This window comes from Mobula birostris, chromosome 23 (genome assembly GCF_030028105.1).
Source record: "Mobula birostris isolate sMobBir1 chromosome 23, sMobBir1.hap1, whole genome shotgun sequence".
In the NCBI taxonomy this organism is placed as follows: domain Eukaryota; kingdom Metazoa; phylum Chordata; class Chondrichthyes; order Myliobatiformes; family Myliobatidae; genus Mobula; species Mobula birostris.
Genome location: NC_092392.1, coordinates 57110720 through 57127488, shown reverse-complemented (window position 1 = coordinate 57127488; position 16769 = coordinate 57110720). Strand labels below are relative to the sequence as shown.

Sequence of the window (16769 nt, the reverse complement as noted above, 5' to 3'; positions counted from 1 at the left end):
TCTTCCTCTGCCAAAATGACCAGCTCTAAAATTTGTGCATTGTCTTCCTCTATTTCCCCTTCTCAGACTTCAACTGACATCAGTTGGTGGGTTGAGGGGGTGGGGGGGGAGTGGTTTGTAAATAAAGAAAAGATGGCAAGGAAGAAGGGAAAGCACAAACCAGAATCCAGCTCAAATTTGGAGAAACCAGATTTTTGGAATGTATCCTTTAAAACTCGCACTTAATGAGACTGAGCTCTGAATCAAGGCCGACAATTAAGCCCTTTTGTGTTTGCAAAGCCTTCACCACAACGGACCCTCGGATTAGCAGAAAGCAGTAAATACCAGTTAATTAACTAGGTATGAACTTAAGTTCTGAAACACAAGGGTAAATGTTGCATCTGGAATTCACATTTTGAAAAGTTCCGTAAACATTTCCTCTCTCAGAACTACAAACTGATTGAAACATTTAGAAACCTCCCAATGAACTAATCTCGTACTAAACAATTCCAGACACAAGATTTCACAGCATCAGGCCCAAGCTCCCCCGGCATTAACTGGACGGCAAGATTAATGAGTAAGGAAGACAAAGCCAACTCTAATCAGCCTCCTTTAAAGAGAGAGGCAGTTCAGCAGAAAGTTGTGCAATGATTCTGGCTGGTCTGGTATAGCCAGAGAGCAGGGAAGTTCAAATCCCTTCACAGTTTGTGAATGGGATATCTTGCTGAAAGACTGGAATAGGCCATTCTGCCCCTCAAACCTGCTCTACCATTCAATATGTCCATAGCTCATCGTCTAAATTCAGTAATGCAAAATAACATGAGAATCTCAGGAGGTCAGGCAAGATCCCTGCTTAGATGTGGGCAGTTAGCGTTTTGGGTTGAGACTTTTGATTTGGTCCACCTTTCTCCCCACATCCCTTGATCTCTCCAGCCCCAAGAACAATATCCAGCTTCTTCCTGAAGACATTAAATGAGTTGGCTCCAACAGCTTGCTGTGACACAGAGTTCTATAAGCTCAACATTCTCTGGAAGAAAACAATTTTCCTCATTTCTTAACTGGTTTGCCTTTCAGCCTGAGACTGTGACCTCTGGCCAGGACTCCTGGCACAATTTTGATGCACCTGAAATTTGGAAATAAACTGGCAAAAAGGTGGCCATGGAGAAGACTTTTCTTTAAAAAGAAAGCCCATCGGTTCCATGATATCCTTTGGGGAAGGAAGGACTAATCTTTGCCGGGTTTGTACCAGTCCAACACCAGCAATAATTGACTCTTAGACACCCTTTGAAGGTATGCAGTTGGCCACAACATTATAGCCAACTCACATTTCCTATTCCTTGTTTCTGCGACAATGAAGGAAGACATTCATCTCCAAGGGCACATACTGTCTTGAAGGCCAAACCCTGTTGCAGATAACAGAGCTGGGAGTGCAAGGGAGGGGGGAGAGATCACCCAGCACCATCCCCCTCCATCCTTACCTACCATCCAGATCGTGAAGTCATGGTGGCATCACAGCATCCCAGGTTCAATCCTTACCTCAGGTGTTGCATGCATGGAGTCTGCATCTTCTCCCTGTGACCACGTGGGTTTCCCCCACTGGTCTGGTTTCTTCTCAGCTCTCTAAGACATGTAGGCTGGCAGTGCGTGAAGTGCTCCTGGTGTGTGGGTGAACCGTGGAGTGGGACGAGGGAGAAAATATATCCCAGGGTAGTATATGGCAACATATACACACCCTGATGATAAATTTACTTCAGCTTTGACATGACGGGGCAAAGGTCCTGTTTCTGGGTGATAATCACCAACATCTTCCTTCAGCACACTCTAACTCTAATCCTGCCAGGATTATGAAAAATAAAGCATCAGTCTAATCATGAAGAAAAAGATTTAGGAAGCTTTCAAGTTTTGGCATTGACACCTCTAATAAAGGTCTGAAACACAATTATTCATAAAATAGGTCACCACAGTTTGCATGCTCTGCATCAGTCACTTGAGAGGGTTAATGCCCTGTAATCCTGCTGCTGATTGGACCCTGGGTTTAGTAAGCTGATTTAACTGTCTAGTTCAGTAATCCCTTCACAAGCCAGCGGAAGAAAATGTAATCGGGGAGTTCAATGTCCAGACGACCATCATCATGCTGGTTTCTGGCACCAAGGTTAGTCAGTCATCACAAAACCCTTCAACATAGAGGTGGCACCACACACGTCAAGTGCCTGGGGCTTCCTGGGTCTGGACAGCTGTACGAGTGCGAGGGGCTGTCCAACTTCCAACTGCACAGGACAGACAGAACATCATCAGCTTCCCTGAGCGCAGCGCAGACACAACGGGTAACGGATTGACTGAAGTGTCCAGTCACCCGAAGACTGACAGCCCTGGCCAAGTGAAGAAGAAGAAGAAAGCCCTTTCCTCCAAGTGGAGTCATGGGGACGCCGTTGTGACGGCGTTTTTTTTTAGCAGGCTTTCTTATTTTTTATGAGACCGAGTTGCTAGCTCGACGCTCAACCCAGCACGGATGGAAAATGTGCAAGGGAGCCAGCTGGATTCAAACTCAGGAGCCTTCGCTCCGAAGTCTGGCGCTGATGCCATTACGCCATCAGCCGGCATCCCTGGCCAAGTGATTAAGGCAAATCAGTGTGAGGTTGCATGGGCGAGGCCTACAACTGGACACACATTTATATTAATTTGTTAGTCAGCACCTGCCCCAGCCTCTCCCTGAATGAGGGTACTCCATCCTATCTCCTGACACTGTGGGAGAACAGTCACAGAGCACAGAAACAGGCCCTTTGGTCCATCTAGAACAGGTCCATTTTCAAAGTAAAGCTCTCTTGCTTTACTAGAGGGACACCACTTGTGTTTTCTCTCTGCTACTTGTTGTTTTTAATGAAACACCTAACATTTAGAAGGAAAGGAGGAAGGCAAGACTTACACAGTGAATGATAAGGCACCGAGGAACAGGGGAATCTGGGAACACACAACTATAATTCCTTGTAAGTGGCATCACATATACTTAGAAGAGGTCCTAAAGAAATCTTTTAGCACATTGGCCTTCATAAATCAAAGTATTGAGAACAGGAGTTGGGATGTTGTATTAAAGTTGCAAAAGATATTGTTGAAGCTTCATTTGGAGTATCGTGTGCAGTTCTAGTCACCTGCTTACAAGTTAGTTATCAATAAGATTGAAAGAATACAGAGAAAATGTAGAAGGATGAGTTATAACAAAAGGTTGAATAAGTTAGGATTTGCGTGTAGGAGAATGAGGGGAGATTTGATACAGGTGTTCAGACAGTGGAAAAACCTGTTTTTGTTTACCCTGAGGTTGGGTGAGACTATGACCAGAGATCATAACCCCTTGAGTCAAGGGTAAAAGGTGAAATGTTTAAGGTGAACCTGAGGGTGAATTCTTCACTCAGAACGTGGTGAGAGTTGCCAGCGGAAGTGACGGATGCAGGTTTGCTTTTAAACTTTGAGAGAGGTTTTGATAAGTACAAGGATCGGAGAGGTGTGGGGGCCCATGGTCCAGGTGAGGGTCAATGGGAACAGGCAGAATAACAATTCAGCATGGACCAGATGGGCCATGGGCCTGTCTCTGAGTGGTCATGCTCTATGATCTATGATATCGGTTCTCATGACATTGCAGAACTCCCTTTCTTGAGACGAAAAATGTGAAACCCAGCAGCCCACACGCACACCGCAAGCTGCCAGCAATCACACTGTGATAGGTGCCTCGGATCATCGGCCTAACACTGGCCAGGAAGCTTGCAGGCGCTCTGAAGCAGTGAGAAATACAACGAATAGCTTTATCTATCACAGGTACATGAAAAAATTACAGTGAAATGCGTCATTTGTGCCAAGGCACATCAGTGAGGACCGTACTGGATTGCCTGAAAATGTCACCAAGCTTCTGGTACCAACATAGCATGACCACAACTCACTAACGCTAACCCGTACACCTTTGGTACGTGGGAGGAAACCCAAGCACCCAGGGGAACGCACCCAGGAGAACGCACAAACACCTTACAGACAGCAGTGGGAATTGAACCCAGTGACTGATCGCTGTAAAGCAATGTACTAGTCACTTAGACAGCGCTGCCCACTGCTGGAGCATGCTTGGCATCACTCAAACCCACCCGAAGGGGACAGTGGAGACCTCTACCTGATCCCACATCCACAAGACAGTGCTTCTTGTCATGCAGCAATCCCTCTGTGCCCCTCTAGCCTTGGCAATAGAGTCAAGCGCACAGGTCAAGATCTCAAACCGGCTCTCAAGTGTAATCTTAAGCTTAATAGGTTTCCATGCTGTACAAGTCAATCTAAGAAAGGAGGCCCTGGCACTAGAGAGAGTCTTGAAGTTCACCAGAATGATTCTGACATGAAAGGGTTAACATACGAGGAGCATTTGACTCTAGGCCTGTACTCACTGGAATTTAGAAAAATGGTGGGGGGAGATCTCATTGAAACCTATCGCATATAGAAAGGCCTGGGTAGGAAAGACCTAGAGAGGGTACTTCCGAGAGCGGGGAGTCCCAGGGCCAGAGGGCACTGACTCAGAACAGAAGGACGTCCCTTTACAACAGAGATGAGGAGGAATTTCTTTAGCCAGGGGGTGGTGAATTGGTGGAAGTCATCGTCACAGACAGCTGTAGAGGCCAAGTCACTGGGGATATTTAAAGCAGAGGTCAATTCGCAAGGGTGTCAAAGCTTATGGAGTGGAAAGAGAAAATAAATCAGCCATAATTGAAAGGCAGAACAGACTCGATGGGCCAAATGGCCTAATTCTGCTCCTATGTCTTATACTCTTACAGTCTAATGAACCAGACTTTACCACTCAACAAGTCTATGTCGATCAGCAAACACCACTTGTCCCAGCCTACCCTGGTCCCATTTCATTCCCCCCCCCCCCCCCGCCGACTGTACCAGCCACTGACAACCCCAGGGGTGATTTACAGCATCCAATTAACCTACTGACCTATGTATCAATGGAATGCGGGGCAGAAAACAGAGCACCCAGGGGAATCTCACGCAGTCCTGGCGAGAATGTGCAACATCTACACCGATCGTGCTGGAGGTTAGGACTGAACCTGGGTCGCTGGACGTGCGAGGCAGCAGCACTGGCCTAGTACTGACAGGAAACCCTCCTCAGGAATTGTCCAGGCACATAAACAGATCCAGGTTACAAGTAAAACTTCTCGAGCATTTATAACAGAATAAAACACCATGACTGATCAGGAACACTAAACGTTATGGTACAGCTTTATAAAGTATTGGAGTATCTGCATTTCTGATCACCACACGATAGGAAGGATGCAATTCTACTGGAGAGGGTACGAGGCAGAGTTATCAGGATGCTGCCTGGATTGCAGTATTTCAGTTCAAAGGAGAGTTTTCCTTGGACGCTTTCAAGAAAGAGATGGATAGAGCTCTTAAAGATAGCGGAATCAAAGGTTTATGGGGATAAGGCAGGAACTGGATACTGATTGTGGATGATCAGCCATGATTACAGTGAATGGCGGTGCTGGTTCGAAGGGTCGAATGGCCTACTCCTGCACCTATTGTCTATTGTCTACCGTCTATTGACTGAAGTGGGTTAAATATAGGCAAAATTATGAAGGGTCCAGGTGGTGTGGCAAAGGTACGTCGCTACCAAGGAGGTGTAAGGTGCTCCTCCCCTCTACTTGCCTGCAGGTCACCCTTGGAAAACGTGTCGCACCCACTTAGCCCCCACCCCCCACCCCCCCAACCTCGATCAGGGCCACATGAGGTCATGGGAGCAGGTCGCATGGGCAGCCGGTACATATCACAGGTCCTGGTTACGCGACCACCGACGCCAGGCAGGCAACTGCTGGGGTCACTGCTCAGAAGGAAAAGCATTTCAGTAGCAAAATCTGCCACGAACAAGGCCATGATCACGCACATCATACCACATGGTACATAATGGCGATGATGATAAACAGGGTATTTGCTGGGAAGCTTTTCTCTATTGCAGAGAGGCCCAACAGCAGAAGTCACAGGTATAGGGGGACCGAGGAAGAACTCCCCTCACACTGAGAGTGGCTGGAACCTCACACTCTCAGATTCAGATTTATCAATCACACGTACGTGGAAACACACAGTGAAATGCCTCATTTGCATTAACAACCATCACACTGAAGGATGTGCTGGGGGCAGCCCTCGCGTGTGGTCACATATTCTGGCACCAACATAGCATGCCCACAAAGTGGAGGTGGTGGAGACAGATACACTCAAAATTCAAGCACCTTCTGTACAGACATTTAAAAATCACTAGATCGGCGAAAGGCAAAGGACTAAGGGTTAGCAAATATGATGCTAACCTGCTTCAGTGCTGCAATAACGCTGTGACAATAGATCCCTCAGTGTTAACGATCCATTCACACAAGGCTCGATCTATACCTCCAGCCTGAATCACGAACGAAGCACCCCCTGATTTTTGTTTGCCTAACAGACAGACTCTCTGCCACACGGTCTCCTCCCTCCCCCGAGCAGCAAACACCATTAGAAATTCAGATAATTTCACTATTCACTGCCTCGCTGAAAGACCCTGCATGACCACCACAGTACAACCTAAACAGTCACATACACAATGTCGTTACGATGCCTCACAAGCAAATAAACAGCCCCTGACATTACTGTAACCCATTTTGGGCTGCTGCCATCAGGAAGAAGGCAGAGGAGCCTCAGGTCCCACGCCACCAGGTTCACGAACAGATATTACCCCTCAACCATAAGGCCCCTGAACAAAGTGAGAACATCACCCACCCCATCACTAAACTGTTCCTACGACCCAAGGACTCTTTATGTTCTGGATATTTATTGTTTATTTATTTATTATTCCTTTTTTTTGTATTTGCACAGTTTACTGTCTTTTGCACATTGGTCCATTCTGTTGGCTGTGGGCTTCTATCGATTCTATTGTGTTTCTTGTATTTACTGTGAATGCCCGCAAGAAAATGAATCCCAGGATTGTATATGGTGATATATATGTACTTGGATAATACATTTACTTTGAACTTCTTTGATTTTGCATGTGAGGAATTATTGATGCAAACGATCCCCATTTAATGGAAATAGGTGCAGCCACTAATGGAGCTGATATTTAACTGACTGCAATCACTCTGAACCTTGTGCATTGAGACACTTGGCTGAAAGGCTAGTGACTGCAAGCAAGTAAACTGTCAATACACGTGTCCTGATGTTTGTTCCCATATTCCTAAAGACATACTGTACGGACTAGCGTTAGTGAGTTGTGGCCTCGCTATGTTAATGCCAGAAGGAGCTGCAATAGGATAGGTGGAAGAGGTAAAGGGCTGAAGGAGGGGGGTGGGGAAGGAGGGGGGCTGGGGAAGGAGGGGGTGGGGAAGGAGGGGGTGGGGAAGGAGGGGGTGGGGAGAAAGACTAACCAGAATGGGGTAAAAAAAAATCAAAATAGCAAAAAAAAAAGTGGTGGAGGATGGAAATTAGAGAAATCACCATTTACAAAATCAGATGGAATATGAGGTATGTTCCCCCACAGTGGCCCTTCCAGGTGAGGCAGACATTTACATGCACTCTCTCTGTCCCTAGTCATTGTGTTCAGAGCTCCCAATATGGCCTTCACTACATCGGTCAGAATGGCCACTGATCGTGCAACCACTTTGCAGATCGGCAAAGTCTGTGGCATCCAGAGCTCCCAAGTGCCGGTCATTTTAATTCTCCTCCCCATTCCCACATCGACTTGTCGGCTCTAGGCCTCCCCTCGCCCCCAGACAACTCCCACACTGACCAGTTTGCCCTCAGCCTCCACCACCTCCCCATTCCCACACCAAACAGTCTGCCCTCGTCCTTCCCCCACCCCATTCCCCCACCGATCAGTCTGTCCCTCGGCCTTCCCTGCACCCACCCCCCAATTCCCACACCAATCAGTCTGTCCTGGGGCTCCCACCCCCCTCCCCCACCATTCCCACACTGATCAGTCTGTCTCGGCCTCTTCCCCCCCATTCCTACACTGATCAGTCTGTCCTCCGCCTCTCTCCCCATTCCCACACCGATCAGCCTGTCCTCCGCCTTCTCCCCCCATTCCCACACCGATCAGCCTGTCCTCGGCCTTCTCCCCCCCATTCCTACACCCATCAGTCTGTCCTCGGCCTCTTCCCCCCAACTCCCACACCGATCAGCCTGTCCTCGGCCTTCTCCCCCCATTCCTACACCAATCAGCCTGTCTCTGCCTTCTCCTCCATTCTCACACCGATCAGTCTGTCCTGGGGCTCCCTCCGCCCTCCCCCCACCACTCCCACACTGATCAGCCTGTCCTCGGCCTCTTCTCCCATCCCACACCGATCAGTCTGTCCTCCGCCTTCTCCTCCCATTCTCACACCGATCAGTCTGTCCTCCGCCTTCTCTCCCCATTCCCACACCGATCAGTCTGTCCTCGGCCTCTTCCCCCCCCCACTCCCACACCGATCAGCCTGTCCTCGGCCTTCCCCCCACATTCTGACCAGCCTGTCCTCTCCCCCCCCCACAGTCTGTCCTCAGCCTCTCCCCCCACCCCCATTCCCACACCCATCAGTCTGTCCTCGGCCTCTTCCCCCCCACTCCCACACCGACCAGCCTGTCCTCTTCCCCCCCCCCACAGTCTGTCCTCAGCCTCTCCCCCCCACCCCCATTCCCACACCCATCAGTCTGTCCTCGGCCTCTTCCCCCCCACTCCCACACTGACCAGCCTGTCCTCTCCCCCCCCCCCACAGTCTGTCCTCAGCCTCTCCCCCCACCCCCATTCCCCACACCCATCAGTCTGTCCTCGCCTCTTCCCCCCCACTCCCACACCGACCAGCCTGTCCTCTTCCCCCCCCCCACAGTCTGTCCTCAGCCTCTCCCCCCCACCCCCATTCCACACCCATCAGTCTGTCCTCGGCCTCTTCCCCCCACTCCCACACTGACCAGCCTGTCCTCTCCCCCCCCCCCACAGTCTGTCCTCAGCCTCTCCCCCCCCACCCCCATTCCCACACCCATCAGTCTGTCCTCGGCCTCTTCCCCCCACTCCCACACCGACCAGCCTGTCCTCTTCCCCCCCCCCCACAGTCTGTCCTCAGCCTCTCCCCCCCACCCCCCATTCCCACACCCATCAGTCTGTCCTCGGCCTCTCCCCCCCACTCCACACTGACCAGCCTGTCCTCTCCCCCCCCCCCACAGTCTGTCCTCAGCCTCTCCCCCCCACCCCCATTCCCACACCCATCAGTCTGTCCTCGGCCTCTTCCCCCCCACTCCCACACCGACCAGCCTGTCCTCTTCCCCCCCCCCCACAGTCTGTCCTCAGCCTCTCCCCCCCACACCCCCATTCCCACACCCATCAGTCTGTCCTCGGCCTCTTCCCCCCCCACTCCCACACCGACCAGCCTGTCCTCTCCCCCCCCCCCACAGTCTGTCCTCAGCCTCTCCCCCCACCCCCCATTCCCACACCAATCAGTCTATCCTGGGGCTCCCACCCCCCCCCCCCACCATTCCCACACCGATCAGTCTGTCCTCGGCCTCTTCTTCCCCCCACCCCCCCATTCACACACCAATCAGTCTGTCCTCGGCCTCTTCTTCCCCCCACCCCCCCATTCACACACCAATCAGTCTATCCTGGGGCACCCCCCTCCCCCCCCCCACCATTCCACACCGATCAGCCTGTCCTCGGCCTCTCCCCCCCCTCCCCCCCACAGTCTGTCCTCGGCCTCTCCCCCCACCCCCCACTCCCACACCGATCAGCCTGTCCCCGGCCTCTTCCATTATCATGGGGTGGCTAAACACAAAACTAAAGGAACAGCACCTCATATTCCAACTGGGGAGTGTCCAAGCCGGTGTTGTGAACAGGAAAATCACCAATTTCTGTCAACTGCTCCCCAATCTCTCTTCTTTGTGTCTTCTCCTGATCTACTCAGTTTCTTCCAAACCACCCCAGCCCCCATCACCCTCTGTATTTCTCCTCCTCCAACGCATCCATCTGCCATCACCCACACACAGCTTCCACTGGTCCACTCATCCCTACTCTTCCCACCTCAGCCCACCCCACCGCCCTCGATGCTCCACCTTCCTTTCCTATCAGACTCCATCATCTATAGCCCTTGTTGCCTCCACCCACTGCCTCGCAAACTCTCTCAGTGCTCCCACTCACCCCTCCACACCTGAGGAAGAGGCGAGTTGAAGGATTGTAGCTAGAGCTGGCATTCCACCCATCACCTGCCAGCCGTCACTCCACCCTTTCCCTTCATCTCTTTACACGTGCTCCCTCCCCTCTATCGTTCCGTCCAAGCGAAGGGTCTCAACTTGAAGCAGTAACGGTCCCATTTCCCTCCACCAATGCCGCCTGACACGCTGAGTTTTTTCAGCATTTTGTATTTTGCTCCAGATTCCAGTATCTTCGGTCCTATGTTTCCCTGCTACCCTGTCAACTGGCTGAGGTCCACCTTGGCAGCAGGTGGGTTGCTGGACCATGGGGTAGAATAAAGGGCTCACTGGGCAGTAGAGTCTGCATCAAACAAATTATTTTCACCAGCACTGGATTGGGAGCGAGGGACTAACCGTACAAAGAATCGGCTGTGTGGAGCCGATTCTGTTTGTGTACAAGGTGTCCAAACATCACAGTCCTATGCCAATCTGAAATCTGCCCAATTACCACTTACACCTGGCTGCCTTTGGGAGGCCTGGATCACATTCTTCCAAGAGATCATTCCCAGCCATTCATGATGATTATAGATTTCGGATTTCGATTTACTTATCACATATGCATCAAAACGTGCAGTGAAATGCATCAATTACTTTAACCAACACTCCCAAGGATGTGGTGGAGCAGCCTGCAAGCATCACCACACATTCTGGTGCCAAGATGGTGCCCACCATGCTTGGCAGAACAATACAGCACACAACAAAACAGAGGGCAAAGCGACAAAGCAACAACAGCAAAACAAATCTGTTCCTCTTAACAAGCCAAGAAAACCAATGGCAATTAGGGATGGGCAATAAATGCTGGTCTTTACAGTGGTGCCCAAATCCATAGAAATTAATTCAAAGCGCTGAAAGTGTCCAATATATTAAATCAGTTTGATATAATGTCCAAAAACACAAATTATACCATAGTTGCTGGAGAACTCAATTCTGGAAACAGTTACTACAGTAATTGACTTCAGAAGACCCAACCCCTCCGGTGAAGGTAACCAGCTTACCTCAGCCATAGGGCATCAGTCTCGCAAATTTGCTTTTAAGTGTCTCCCAGTTTATGTCAGGCTGGGAGGAGCCAATATGTCAAGCTCTGGCCAGCAGCACCAACACTCCAACAACAAAATGTTAAAATATGGGCAGCACTGTTACTTTTTTGGCAACGTGGGATTCTAGACAAAGACCCACTTGCAATAAATCTTGGTGCAAGGTTGGGTTGTGTGAACTACCAGCAGCATTTTACCTCAGATGATGTGGAGTGTACAAAGGCCTTTTCAGCAACTGCTTTGTTAGCATCTGTGTGACAAGTGCATCATGTACAAGGCCCTCTGCATCCACTTGACTTGTGGGGCCCTCGTATGCGATGCCAAGAAATCCAGTAGTCCAAAGTTTCTGTCTATGATCCAAACGTCCTTTAGGAACAACAACAGGCAACTTTTAACCCCATGTTCCTTGACTTAGATTATTCAGGCATTTATAGCTAATTACAAACAAACTTTTTGTAACTACCTTCTAAATAAATCAAGTCTTTGCAAGGCCCCAGACAAGTTTACAGCCAGTGGTCTTTGGTTGGGCGTCAATCCAAGGCCACTCAGATGTGCCTTATCTAACTCACCAGAAGGGTGCCTGCTCTGCCAAGGTCTCCTTCAAGAGCTTCGATGCAGTTAATGCATAAAGCACCAATCAGTCAACTGTCCTGCATTAGTTATCAGTTCTGCCAGGGCATTACCTCAATCCTCGGCAGGCATCTGAACATCAGAAGATGCTCAGAACCCAGCAATGGCCTACTTTAATGCCAATCTTATGGGCACCTCAACATAAAAGACTTTTTTTAAAATATAAAGACTAGCTTTATTTGTCATATGTACATTAAAATGTTGATCTGTGTCAAATAAAATCAGTGAGGATTGGGCTGGGCAGCCCACAAGTGTTGCCATGCTTCCAGCTCCAACATAACCTGCCCATAACTCACTAACATCTTTGGAATATTGAGGAAACCGGAAAAATCCTAAATGGTCATGGGAGAATGTACAAACTTCGTACAGCAGAGGAAATTGAACCCCGATCTTACAACCGGTGCGCCAAACACTACGCTAGCATGCCACCCTGCAAGAACAGGCTCCCACAGGTGAGCCACACGGTGGCGTAGTGGTTAGCACAATGCTCTGCAGTACTGGCAACCTGGGTTCAATTCCCGCTGCTGCCCGTAAGGAGTTTGTACGTTCTCCCTGTGACCGTCTTGGGTTTCCTCCCACAGTTCAAAGACATACTGGCTGGTAGGTTAATTGGTCATTAAAAATGGAATTTTGGGCAGTGTGACTCAAAGGGCTGGAACTGCCTATTCTACACGGTATCTCAATAAGTATATATTATTAAATGCAAATTGACATATGTAGAAGTGAACAGATGTACAAACGGCAGAATTAGCTTCCTCACTCATTAATGATTATTGTTTCTCATGCACTTTTGTTGCTACCCATTACAACACTGTGGGGATATGGTGGTTACATATTGAATTTCGCGTATTTTGACGTACAGACAAAAACTGACTAAGGGATGTCTGTAGGAAATGACCCCTTTTCTTCCCCAAGATTGACTCTACATTAATTAACCAGACACACAGCGCTACGGAGCACCTTTTCCACCGTGTCCCAGAGTTTGGGAGAACCAATCCAACTGGTAATCAAAATGCACAACACTGCAGACGCTGGAAATCCAAAACCAAGTGTTCAAAACACTTGACAGCTCAGGCAGAGATGGGGACAGAAAGGTTATATGTTTCAGTTTATTGGAACTGGCTGCTTTGTATACGAACTGTAATGGTTGGTTTGTATGATGTCGAGAGCTATATCGTGCCAAGTTGGACGACAAGATGCTGTTTCAGGTAGCTTTGGACTTTGTATAAAAAGCAGATGCCCAGGGGTAGGGGTGAGAGTGAGGACGATGGAAAGCTAAAATTCCCCCACACACCGACAACCATCTTGAGCACATCTCCCCCCATCCCAATTCCTGCAAGGGCTCCACTTGATGTTCCCAGTTTCTCCAGCTCTTGTCACACCTGTTGTGACAGTGACACCTCCCAGAACAGATGCCTTGATCATGGCTGATAGAGCTCAACCGCATTTCTTACCTTCCTGCTCACACCGCCTCTCCTCTCGCCTCCGATAAAGGACAGGGTCAGCCCCAACCTCGTCTTCGACCAGCCTCCACATTCAACATTATCCTCAGTGCACCTTCTCTGTAGCTTAACACAGTATTCTGCATTCTATATTTCTCTTCCCTATCTCCATATATTTATACATGACATTCCATTTCTCTTCTATGTATTACTTCCAGTCAAGAGAGCGTCGAGCTGCCATCTCCATTGAGATTGGGGTTTTTTTTAAAAGTTCATTGGCATGGTTTTAGGAACTAAGAGGTGTCAGGTCAAGATTTAGGGACAGTAATGTGTAGTAGTTAGAGGTCAGAGTAGGGTTTAGAGACATGGATGAAAAGGATTTAGAAGTCAGGCCTCCACTTCAGGTTGGAAGTCCAGAGATGTTGACAGGTGACAAAGTGCATCCGTAGTCTAGGCCTGTGCTCCACATTCGAAGGCCAGCAACGTAGACAAAGGACATCCATGAATGTTGGGCTGCCCCAGGATTGGATCGAGGTTAGTCAGTTCGCCCAGGGGTCACGGTCCTGTCATCAGCTGGTCCGGGGTGCAACGCTGAAGTCGAAATCTAATGGCTGAAGTATGGAGACTGTAGGGCCTGAGGCCTGTTCCTGGAGTTGACGGTATCTGTGGAAGGTTGGGAGGGAGGGAGGGAGAGAGGAAGGAAGGAAAGGGACTTGTTTTTGCTGTTATTTGTTGTGTTGTTTTGTTGTGCTCTTTGGTGTTCTGCCAAGCACTGTGGGTGTGCAATGTTGGCACCGGATTGTGTGGTGACACTTGTGGGCTGCCCCCACCACATTTTAAATTGGGTTGGCTGTTAACGCAAATGTCACACTTCACTGTATGTACGCCTCAAAGGACATGTAATTAATAAATAAATAAATCCAAATCTGACAGAAACAAAGTTGTTCCACTGTATCTCAGTACACAAGGTGTTAGATACATGGATTATGAACAAAGGAAAAAGATGTCTGGGGTCGCTTAGTAATTTAGTGTAATGGTGTTTATTAGATGTATCAAAAATTAAACACAAAAATTACCAAAACTAGTGAAAAGAAAATTGCTAATATTTACAAAAGGGTATCTACAAGAAAACACAATAATAGCTTCCTGCTTTATCCAGTGTGAGCTCCTAGCAGCCTAAAGAAATCGAATATTCCACTGTGCCTGGCGGGGAAGGCACCACAAGGCACCAGCTCAGCTTAGGACCTATTACAAGAATAGGCAGGAGGAGAAGATGGCAGCCATCCGGTGAAAAATGATATCGTATCTGTTAAATAGGGGCCGTGGACAATTCTGATTTGATGGAGATGGGTGTGAAAGCACAGAGGAACATCTGGAGAAATTTCTGAAAAGCCCGTTCGCTGCTGTCATTACTGTGTGGTCGGGAATCTTTCAAAGGGTAGGCCTCAAAATTCCTGGCCTTGCCTGCTTTTGGCGACTGAGAAGGAGGTCGAATCGCTCGGTACTCAGTGTTAGACAGCTGATCAGAGCTCGAAGTTTTCGGATGACTCAGAGTCGGATTGTGGTCGGCATGGCAGGGAGAGTTTTTCTTCCTTCTCCCATCTGTATGAGATGTGGGACATTTGAGAAACTTTGAACTTTACTGTGCTCATGGACTTCTTCATCAAGTTATGGTATTGTTGCACTGTTGTAACTATGTTATAATTATGTGGTTTTGTCAGTTTTTTCAGTCCTGGTTTGTCCTGTGTTTTGTGATATCACACCGGAGGAAATAATGTATCATTTCTTAATGCATGCATTACTAAATGACAATAAAAGAGGACTACGTGTCTTCATAATCGTATCGTACCGGAGAAGGCGATGAGTGCATAGACTCAGTGTAATGACAGCAGAATGGGGTGTCTGTGTGTGTGAGTGTGTTTAGCGAGTGCTCTCCATCACATTAAACAATACTGCAAACCAGCTTCCAATTCCTCCAAAACGATGTCCTACTTAACACCTTCACCCACTGCTCTCCTTTCAGGGACCGGAAACACAAGGGTCCACACATACTGGAGCAACACAAGATGCTGGAAAAACTCAGCAGGCCAGACAGCAACTGTGGAGGGAATTAGACAGTTGATGTAGTCGTAAAATTATGGAGGAAAGGGGAGGGGGAGGGGGAGATCTGAAATGATAGGGGAAGACAGGAGGGGAGGGGGAGATCTGAAATGATAGGGGAAGACAGGAGGGGAGGGATGGAGCCAAGAGCTGGACAGGTGATTGGCAAAAGGGATATGAGAGGATCATGGGACAGGAGGCCCAGGGAGAAAGAAAAGGGGAAGGGGGGGAAACCAGAGGATGGGCAAGGGGTATAGTGACACTTCACCTGTGAGTCGGCTGGGGTGATATACTGCGTCCGGTGCTCCCAATGCAGCCTTCTGTATATTGGCGAGACCCGACGCAGACTGGGAGACCGCTTTGCTGAACACCTACGCTTTGTCCGCCAGAGAAAACAGGATCTCCCAGTGGCCACACATTTTAATTCCACGACCCATTCCCATTCTGATATGTCTATCCACGGCCTCCTCTACTGTAAAGATGAAGCCAGACTCAGGTAGGAGGAACAACATCTTATATTCCGTCTGGGTAGCCTCCAACCTGATGGCATGAACATTGACTTCTCAAACTTCCACTAATGCCCCACCTCCCCCTCGTACCCCATCCGTTATTTATTTATATACACACTTTCTTTTTCTCTCTTTTTTCTCCCTCTGTCCCCCTCACTATACCCCTTGCCCATCCTCTGGGTCTCCCCCCTCCCCCTTTTCTCTCTCCCCAGACCTCCTGTCCCATGATCCTCTCATACCCCTTTTGCCAATCACCTGTCCAGCTCTTGCCTCCATCCCTCCCCCTCCTGTCTTCTCCTATCATTTTGGATCTCCCCCTCCCCCTTTCAAATCTCTTACTAACTCTTCTTTCAGTTAGTCCTGACGAAGGGTCTCGGCCCGAAACGTCAACTGTACCTCTTCCTAGAGATGCTGCCTGGCCTGCTGCGTTCACCAGCAACTTTGATGTGTGTTGCTTGAAATTCCAGCATGTGCAGAATTCCTCTTGTTTGCGTTTCTCAATTTTTAGGACAGTTTCTTCCCCTCCACCATCAGATTTCTGAGTGGACAATGAACCCGTGAGCACCACCTCATTATTTTTGAATTGCTTATCTTTTTATTTATTGTAATTTATCATTTGTTTTTTATGTATTGCACTGTCCTGCTGCTGTAAAACAAACTTCACAACTTGTTATTGACAATAAACCTGATTCTGATTCTGTTTCTACTGGTATTAGTTCTGGAGCCTGCGATGTTATTGACCTAGCTGAGACGTGGCTGAGTGAAACGCAGGACTGGCAGCTCAGTGTTGTAGGATGCAGATGCCACAGCCGTGATAGATGTATAGGTAAGCAAGGAGGGAACGGTGCCTTTTTAATAAGGGAGAACGTCCCCATCCC

At 48.8% G+C, this 16769-nt stretch overlaps 1 protein-coding gene across 4 annotated transcripts in view; it reads right to left on the bottom strand.

Moving 5' to 3' along the window:
* Positions 1-16769, bottom strand: part of rassf8b (Ras association domain family member 8b) — a 138764-nt gene that overhangs the window by 59916 nt on the left and 62079 nt on the right. The window contains exon 3 of one of the 4 annotated variants that reach the window (XM_072241495.1): positions 11408-11576. The exons of the other annotated variants lie outside the window; for them this stretch is intronic. The gene's annotated coding sequence lies outside the window, so the exon portion shown is untranslated. The remainder of the gene's footprint in view (positions 1-11407; positions 11577-16769) is intronic. 4 annotated transcript variants of the gene reach the window in all.